General features: G+C 35.3%; 1 non-coding gene across 1 annotated transcript; it reads right to left on the reverse strand.

The window, feature by feature from the left end:
- Positions 1-7365: 7365 nt before the first annotated feature.
- LOC117274082 (small nucleolar RNA R71) lies at positions 7366-7472 on the reverse strand. Its single transcript, XR_004504157.1, has one exon. It is a non-coding gene; the product is annotated as a small nucleolar RNA R71 (small nucleolar RNA).
- Positions 7473-10019: the final 2547 nt, after the last annotated feature.

Below are 10019 nucleotides of genomic sequence, written 5' to 3' on the forward strand. Positions count from 1 at the left end.
CAAAAATCCTTAAACTGATTGAAACAATCAGGGCGCATGTAGTATAATCGCCTGAGTGAGTACCTGTTGAAAGAAGGGTACACGAATAATTCAATTTGTCCTTGTGTTTTTATAAAAAGATCTGGATCTAAATTTGTTATAATCGTCGTGTATGTTGATGATTTAAATATTATTGGAACTCCTAGGGAGCTTCCTAAAGCAGTAGACTATTTAAAGAAAGAATTTGAAATGAAAGAAAGATAAAATTTTGTCTTGGTCTACAAATTGTGTATATAAAATATGGAATTTTTGTCCATCAATCAACATACGCTAAAAAGATTTTAAAGCGATTCTATATGGATAAAGCACATCCATTGAGTACCCCGATGGTTGTGAGATCACTCGATATAAATAAAGATCCATTCCGACCTCATGAAAATAATGAAGAGTTTCTTAGTCCCGAAGTACCATATCTCAGTGCAATTGGTGCACTAATGTATCTTTCTAACATTACAAGGTCAGACATAACTTTTTCAATTAATATCTTAACAAGATATAGCTATGCTCCTACAAGGAGACATTGGAATGGAATCAAACACATATTGCGGTATCTAAATGGGACTACCGATATGGAATTATTTTATGGCAATGACTGCAATCCCGATCTTGTTGGTTATGCCGATGCTAGGTATTTATCTGACCCACACAAGGCTCGATCTCAAACAAGCTATGTATTTACATATGGAGGCACTGCCATATCTTGGCGATCGACTAAGCAACCAATCGTGGCTACATCATCTAATCATGCTGAGATAATTGCTATTCATAAAGCAAATCGAGAATGTATATGGTTGAGGTCTATAATACACCTTATTCGAGACAAATGTGGTTTGAAGTGTGACAAACTACCTACAATTTTGTATGAAGACAATGCAGCATGCCCAATTGAAGGGAGGATTCATAAAAGGGATAAGACAAAGTACATTTCACCAAAGTTATTTTTCATAAATGATCTTCAAACGAATGGTGATATTAATATGCAACAGATCCGTTCAAGTGATAATATGGCTAATTTGTTCACCAATTTCTACCGACGTCAACCTTCAAGAAAGTAGTGTACAAGATTGGAATGCGAAGGCTCAAGAATGTGAATTGATGCTCTCATCAGGAGGAGTTAATATGCGATGTACTCTTTTTCCCTTACAAAATTTTGTCCCACTGGGTTTTCCTTGCAAGGTTTTTAATGAGCCAATTAAAAGGCGTATTTCTACACATGTGTACTCTTTTTCCTTTACTAGGATTTTTTCCCATAGGATTTTTTCCTAATAATATTTTAACGAGGCACATTATCTATGGACATCAAAGGGGGAGTGTTATAAGAAAAATTAAATTATGGTGGATGTCTACTATTCCTCAATGATCTTCTCAAATGCTTAATTACATACTCAATGACATATTTCTATGCTTAATGACATATTCAATGACATATTTTTCTTCACTTTTTATGCCTATATAAAGGCCTTGTAATAGATAGGAAAATACACACAATTGAAAAAGAAAATCTCTTTCTTCTCTCTATCTCCATTTCTTGTTCATATTTTACTAAATTATTTTTATTTCATAACAATATGTCTTATTCATGTTTTACTAAACTGCTTTTATTTTATAACAGTTAATGATAGCGTACTCATCAAGCTTGAACTGAATTCTCAAATATTGCCACAAATAATGCCATATGTTCAACTCTTCCCTACTCCATAATCAATGAAAATTATGCACAAAAAAAATGTATGAAATAATATAATTGCGGCAAAAGCAATAATAACGAAAGAAAAACAAAGAAAAAGGAAAAAGAAGAAAGAAGAAAGAAATTTTATGTACTTAAAGTTTCGAACGAAAAAGAGAGGAATATTAATGAAGAAAAGAAGTAAGTTGTGAAGAAGAGGATGTGTGTTAGTATTTGTAAAATTTATAATAACCAATATAATTAGTAACTGACATTGGGTAATAGAAATGGGAAGAGTAACGTCTAGTGAGTAATTGTAAATAATGGAATGAGTATTAAATCTAAAGTGTAATTGTAATTGACGTGTTCTTTTGAACGTGTCTTTTAAGAACATGAGGAGTGGGTAACTGAAGGAAAACAAAATAAGTGGAATATTTGGGAGTTATGAACACAATTAATAGAGGATTTATAGGGGAGGGGAAAAGTTTGAAAGAGATAATAATTAGTTATTAAGATATCTAATAAAGAAACGGTTATATGTAGTCTTATAGAGATTTTTGGGCTACTAAAAATAAAATAAATAAAAAAATGAGGGGGAAAATTCAAAAAAATAAAAAAAGATAAGTGAGCTTCTTGGTCAAATAAAGGTGCCAACTCACAATTTTATTTCCCATATATATATATATATATATATACTGGCTAATAAACTAGCACTACCCCTTATGGGTGTATGGACATTGGGACAAAACAATCTGTACTTTATCAGTATGACCATATGAGACATGCCAAGGTAATATGTGGCTACTTTTCAAAGTACACTTATTACGACTCTTTAGAGTGAACTACTAATATGTGGACAACAGAATGAAAAATGAAACACAACCAAATGAAGCAAATTACACCACACCACTTGGTAAAGCACGACCGCACAAGCAAATGAGTGACACATATATAAACAGATCAAAATGGGAAATGAAAACACTATTAAATTGACAACTTGACCAATAATTTCTCAACACTTAGCTCATATACCATTGACAGATAGTTGGTTTTCAACTTTTGTGGTTCTTTTGTATTTGATTAAGATGTGTCATTCTCCCCTTTTAGTACAATTGTGTTGCTAAACATTTAATTTATATTTATTGAGATGTCCGGTGCACTAAGTTCCGTTATATGTAGGGTTCAGAAAAAGATCCAACGACGAAGGTTAATATACATTCACTAACCGTGTAATTTACACTGTTACTAGTATATTTAATGAGTTCGTGTCCTTTACTACATTTTTTGGTTATCAAATTTAAAAGGGCAATCTAGTGCAAGAAGCATTCCGTATTTACACAGGGTTCGAAAAAAGGCCGTACTCCGAAGAAGTATAATGTAGGCAGTCAAATCTTATGCAAGTATCAGTAACTGATTCCACACCTCGAATTCATGACCTATAGGTCACAGTCACATAAAGTCAATTTTACCGTTGCTCCAAGGTTTCCTTCAAATTAAAATTACAATTTAATGTTACATCTTATTGTAAATTATCATAACCAGATGATATGAAATAACTCAGTGTACAAAAGTTAAACTGGTCTGCGAAAACATGTAGAATTCTGGGCGGTTGCCACTTCAACATCATTATATTTACTTGATTTCGACCATTCATTTATTAACTAACCCTTGCTTGGCAGCTGTTGCTTAACCAGAAGGACTCCATTTATTAGTATCAACAAACAATCTACACGTCCATATCGCTACTTTTTGCTCCCCATATATCCCACATATATCTATTCAGATGACTAAGTTAGTAAAATGTGAGAATATACAGCTGCCATCTTACTTTACTTCCCTCTAATATTTTAAATTGACCTAAAACAAAAGACCGCTAAAGAGGGGGCAACATATAACCATATTATCACAAATGCTTGTGGCTGAAACAGCGGATCATTGACGTAATCGGTAAAATTATTGTCCCATTACCATGAGGTCACAAGTTCGTCATGAAAACAACCTCTTGCAGAAATACAAGGTAAGACTACGTATAATAGATATTTGTGGTCCGATCCTTTCCCAGACCCCACGCATAGCAGGGGTTTAATTAACCGGGTTGCCCTGAAACTACCTCTTGTAGAAATGCAAGAGGTCATGGGTTCAAATCGTGGATCAGTCTCTTATAGAAATACATAGTAAGACTGCATACAATAGATCTTTATAGTCTGACCTTTTCCCAAACTCAGCGCATAACGGGAGTTTAATGTATCGGGCTACTTTTTTTTTTTTTGCTTGTGGCTGAAACACTACTATCTATAAAGTAGAGTTAACTAATTAAGCAGTCCTAGATAGTTCAATTAATTGTTGGTCACACGTGGTGAGTACAAGTTGTGCAAAGTGCTGAAAAAGAGCTAGGACATTGGAAAGAGGCATGTGGCCAAATACATTTTCCACCAAATGAGGAATTAAACACCTTAGGGACATATATGTCTTTTAAAGAGAAACAATTTGGTGAAGTACAATTATGAAGTGAAAACAAATGGTGTTGGTCTCTGTGTGGACGAATTGAAGGAGGGAACATGATATTGGATGATTCAGCCAATGAGTTATTTAGTATAACACCATGTATCTGAATTCACTAAATTGACTAATCAGATTTACATCGTCGCTTATTTAAGAAAAAAATACTCCCTACTAAGGGTTTCTTCATAACTTGAATGCGATATCTTTGATTAAGAATAAAAGAATAACGGATCCATATACTAGCGGAAACAAAATTTTTATTAAGGAAATTAAAAAAAAAAAAGTAAACACGCAAAAATGCTAAGGGGATTTAACATCTAATATATATACATAAAAAAATTAATCTTATATATACAATGTAATTTTCGACAAAGGGGATTCTAAACCCTATTCCGCTTACCTAGCTCTGCCCCGGGATCCAGAATCTCTAAATGGTGCTCAACTATTTTAAATCTTGAAATTATTATTGAAGCTGGGTGATTAGTTAATATATTTGTATGCATTAATAGTTAACTATGTATAAGTCATAGTGTTTGGTTTCAAAACTAATGGATGCTTGAGCACCCATAACTCATAACATAAGTATGATATTGAATGGATTTTATTTATCCTACCACATTCTTGTTAATAACGGATTTATTCTCCCTATAAGATTCCAATCCCACTTAAATTCATCTTGCCCAACTTCATTATTGTTTCCTTTTAGATTTTTTTTGGATAGGCCTACGCAAAATAGAAATGATTACTAGTAGAGAAGAATACCTTTAATGGGATTTAAAATATTACACCCTAAGTAATACACGCGTGGAGTTGCAAGTTGCAACCATTAAATTTACTTTCAATCCAGTTCACCTTCATTATTAAGTACTGTACTATTCTTGTTTCGATTTACATTTTGACATACGAAAAATTAAACGAAAACTGACCAGTAGTTTCGTTGATACGAAAAATTAAACAACTATGTAACCTCTCTCTTAAAATAAGCAATTAACTTGGTAATGTTGCCAATTTGAAAGGATAATTTTCCATTATCTGGATGTTTAAAGGCTGTATTCTTTGTATTTTCCAAATCTAATTACCTTGGACGTGTAGATTTTCCAAATCTAATTACCTTGGAAAATATTTCTCTTCGTATACACCCATAGGGGTGACATGCTGACAGAAAATTAATCTAAAAGAAAGTACAATGAGGTCTTGTTTATTGCGAGTACGTACAAATGAAACCGACAAACCGCATCAACCCGATAATTCGAGTCAAATCGAGAAACAAAACCTGAATATTTCATGTTTTATGTATTCTCAAATGCCTAACATAAAAGGGTGAAAAGTGCGCGGCCGCGCGTGAGGCAGAAAAGGGTGCAAAGTGCGCGGCCAGTGCGCGGCCGCGAATGTCTTGTCCGGGAAGAGTCCCATTTAGCTAAGAAAAGGGTATTTTCATCCGTTTTCATTTTGGGGGCGGATTTAATACCCCAAAATATCATTTTTGATACACTTTTGACATACCAAGACCTAAGAAAGCTAAGGAGAAGAGGGAGAAGCTAGAGCACAAGGATTTCATCCTTCCTTCCTCACTCAAATCCAGGTTTGAATTGTATTTATGTTTTTCTCTATTTTTATTTCATTTATGAAGAACTTCTCCATGTCTATGGAGTAGAACCTTTTGGGTTTTGATAGATTTGGTGTATTGATGGTTGTTTGTGGATTATAACTCTATTTTTATGTATTTGAATCATTTTTGGAAGATTTAATTGTTGTATCTATATTCACTTGTAATCGAAAGAGACATAACTTATGATATATTTACACTATATTATTGGTTGAGTTCATAGATTCTTCTAATTAATCGAAAGAGGCTAGTTGAATCCTTGATTAAACCTAGTTAGGAGGATAATCGAAAGAGATTCTCTTAAAGACCAATCCATTACTAATTCTTGCATATCTTCACCGAGCTTAAATTGGTTCATATTTTGAGGTTGAAACTTAATCGAGAGAAGAGTTTCTACTAAACATTTGTGCTGATAATTAAGTGAATTCGAGAGACTCACTTGAACATTAGAAGTGAATTATCTAGAGTTAGATCCCGAATAATTATCTTGCACCTATCCTATCAACCCATATTTTCTCCCATTGATAACTCCCTTGCTTACCTTTGTTGAGATTGTCATTAGTCAATAGTTGTAGATTTTAGATTGTTAATTATATAAGTCTCAATTGTTGATCCTCCTGGATAGCAATCTAGCTACAAACTACGAGAACACTGTTTAAATCCAATTCCCGTGGAGACGATATTATACTATACTATACTATCTTTGACCAACGAGCACAATTTGTGTGTGTGTTTTGAGCTCATCAAATTTTGGCGCCCTTGCCGGGGGTTGGCACTTAATAGTGTCGGAATTAGTTTGTAGTGCTAATTCAAAAATTTATTTATATTTTTACTTTTATTTTTGTTCTTCACGGGTTTCTCCTCCGTGTGCAGGCAACAGGTTAAGTTTGTGGTGTATGACACGATCTTCTTGTAGAGAAGTAATACCCTACAAATCGGAAATGGAAAAACACCTGCGGCAACTGAGGAAGCAAAAAGAGTTTACCGTAAGGTTCTTAGGGCAACCTTCAACCCAAGAACACATGGCTAATAACGATGACAATGAGGTAGAGGCAGCGGCAAGGATAGCTGCTGAGGCAGCCTATAGAGCTGCTAAGGAAACTATCGAAGACAATAGGGGTCGAAGATTCAATCTAAATCGACCCTTGATTGAGGACCAATTCGAGAATGCGCTACCAAGGCATGATAGAGCCTTGGGTGACTATGCCAGACCAGTATACAATCAAGGATTCTCAAGTATTAGACCACCTCCAATTGCAGCCAATAATTTCGAGTTGAAGCAAGGTTTGCTTCAAACCATTCAAAGCAGTTGCGTTTTCAGAGGGAAGATGAACGAAGATCAAAACACGCATCTGATGGATTTCAAGGAGATTATGAACACTTTTCAATATAATGGGGTGTCACAAGATGCAGTGTATTTAAGGGCATTATCTTTTCACTTAAAGATGATGCGAAGCCGTGGCTTCGAAGCTTGCCAAATGGATCAATTAGAACATGGGAGGAAATGACAAGAAAATTTCTTGATAAATATTTCTCCTCAGCCAAGAGGGACAAGTTTAGAAGAGAAATTCATAACTTCTGCCAGAAAGAGAATGAAACTGTTTTTGAAGCATGGGAGAGGTCTAAGGAGATAGTTAGAAGGTGTCAACATAGCGAAATTGAACTCTGAATGCAACTCTAGGATTTTTGGGATGGATTGACACCGGCCTCGCGTAGAACTTTGAGCAATGCAGTTGGCGGCCCTTTTATGAAGAAGATTCCAGAGGAGATAGTTACAATTATTGTTGAATTATCCGAAGATGTTAATCAGTGGCCCTCCGAGAGCATGGAAAGAAGAAAATCAACTGATGTTCACCAAGTTGATGCTACTACATCTGCGCAAGTACAACTTGATGCTATGGCTAAAGAAATACGGAAGCTAACTGTAGCTTCGATGCAACATGTATACCACACAGCTTGTGATATATGTGGAAGAGGACACCCCACCCATGAGTGTCAAGCCTCAACTGAGGAAGTGAATGTTGTAAAAAACTATAATGCAATAGGTCAGAGGCACCCCGGCTTTTCATGGAGTTCACCTGGGGGTACTGCAAATGCATGGCAACAAAACAACCCTAGATTCCAAGAACAAAGAGTTACAAGTTTTCAAAATCAGCAGAGGCAGCAGTATCACTCTCCACAATCAAATCAATCTAGCATGGAAGATCTTATGAAGACCTTCATTACCAAGACAGATGATAGGCTTGTTTCCCATGATGCAGCTATCAAAGAATTGAGTACATCTTTTAAAAGACTGGAAAAATAGGTTGGGCACTTAGCTACTCTAATGTCGGAGAGAGCCCCAGGAACACTTCCCGCTGATACTGAGAGAAATCTAAAAGAAACAATGATGGTTATAACTCTGAGAAGTAGGCAAGTGTTGAAAGATCCAACCCTGATCCAAAATGAGGTGAACTTTGAAAAAGAAAGTGAGAGAAAACTCATACTTAGAGTGGGCGAGGAGACTGTGATTTTTGAGATGGATGTAGAAATGGGGGTAAAAAGGGAGAAGCTAGCTGCTAGTGTTGTGTGGAAAGTGAAGGGAAAAAAAGAGAAGAATGTGGCGAGCAAAAAAGATAAGTGTGGGGTGTATCCAAGGAAGGCCGAGAAGAAGCTGTCTGCATGGATGTGTGCATTAATTCGGGCGCGAGGGATGGAGCCCAACTTAGATTCAAACCCCGACTAGATGTTCAGGGAAGTTGTCCTTACCTCTTTCTTTTTATTTGTATGTCATAGGGACATAACACAATTTAAAGTGTGAGGTAGGGATGTATATATATATAGAATGTATAAATGTTTATATGTGTTTTTGTAATTCATTTGATTGAAAATTTTAATTTTTTTTTATTTTTTCCGACGATGGATGTCATTCGACGGGTTTCTTGAGGGATTAAGTCAAAGAAAATTAGGTAGTATAATAATTCCCCCTTAGTTTTTCTTTGTGCTGCGGTTCTTTTTCAAGGATTTTGTTTGAACCGGGTATAGTTAGTTTTAATTTTTTTTTAGGAGTAGGAAACCCTGTGCTGTGATTTAAAATAAAAGCAATATCTCTTGACTTAATTATGCCTTGAGAATAATAAGTGCTTTAGTTGTGACACCTAGGCTCAGTTTTTTGACTCTTTGATAAGCACCTTAAATTGTATGATCTTAACCTTGCTTAACTGCTTTGACTAGAGTGTATTGATGAGTCCAATCCTGAGTGAGTTATATGCCATGTGTGTGAGAGATTTTGTGTTATTCTGTGCATTGCATTTGATGTCCAGAACTTGCTTCGAGTGTTTGCAAAGCAAAATAGTAGTTTTGTTCAGTTTTGGAACTGATATAGACATTTCTTTGTTGAGCCAGCTATATAGTTTACCCACCAACTTATTATGTATCGTAGTTAACCTTGTTGAGTCTGTAATCTTGTTTCTTTGACAACCACATTACAAGTATTGCCCATTTATTTGAATTGACCATCTATTTGAACCATTTACTTCTCGTGAGCACTTGAAATTGTATGAACTTTATAAAGTTTGAAGTGTGGGGTAGTTGGTTTGGCTTTTGAGTGGAACTATTGAACTAAAGGGAAAGGTGCACTATTTTGAAAAAGAAAGAGCCACTTGAATTGAAAAAGAAAAATAAATAAGTGTATGATTGTGAAAAATATTCCTTGATAGTGGTTACTTGATGTAATTGTGCTTAAAGAAGTAGGGAGTTAATGTACATTGATATGAAGGTAGAGTTATGGTTTGACGTAAGTGTGGGATTTTGAATGGTCAATTGTATGTATTAAAGTGCTTAGGGAGGTGTAGTCAATATATCCAAATGTATCCTACCAATCCCGTAGTCTACATTACAACCAATTGAAGTCCTACTTGATCCTTGACTGAATAAGCTCAATTAGTAGAGTAGTACACTACGAGCAAGCTTATGGTACATCTTTTGTTGCACATGAATGTTGTTGTTCTGAGAGTGAATGAATTCTTCCTATCTTGAATTCCTAATTGCTTTTAAACTTTATTGTTTGTGGAGCTACTCTCTATTCTTGTGTGAGGACACTTGATTCATGAAGGAATGGTAATGTCATTAACCTCTGTGTTAGAGTAAGTGAGCAGGTTGTGAAAAAATGCATGGTGCCGTTGAGTCAACTCTTGAGGTGAGGGTGTTACGGTCTTGTGCTTAATC

The sequence above is a fragment of the Nicotiana tomentosiformis genome, chromosome 6, assembly GCF_000390325.3.
Source record: "Nicotiana tomentosiformis chromosome 6, ASM39032v3, whole genome shotgun sequence".
Classification (NCBI taxonomy): Eukaryota; Viridiplantae; Streptophyta; class Magnoliopsida; order Solanales; family Solanaceae; genus Nicotiana; species Nicotiana tomentosiformis.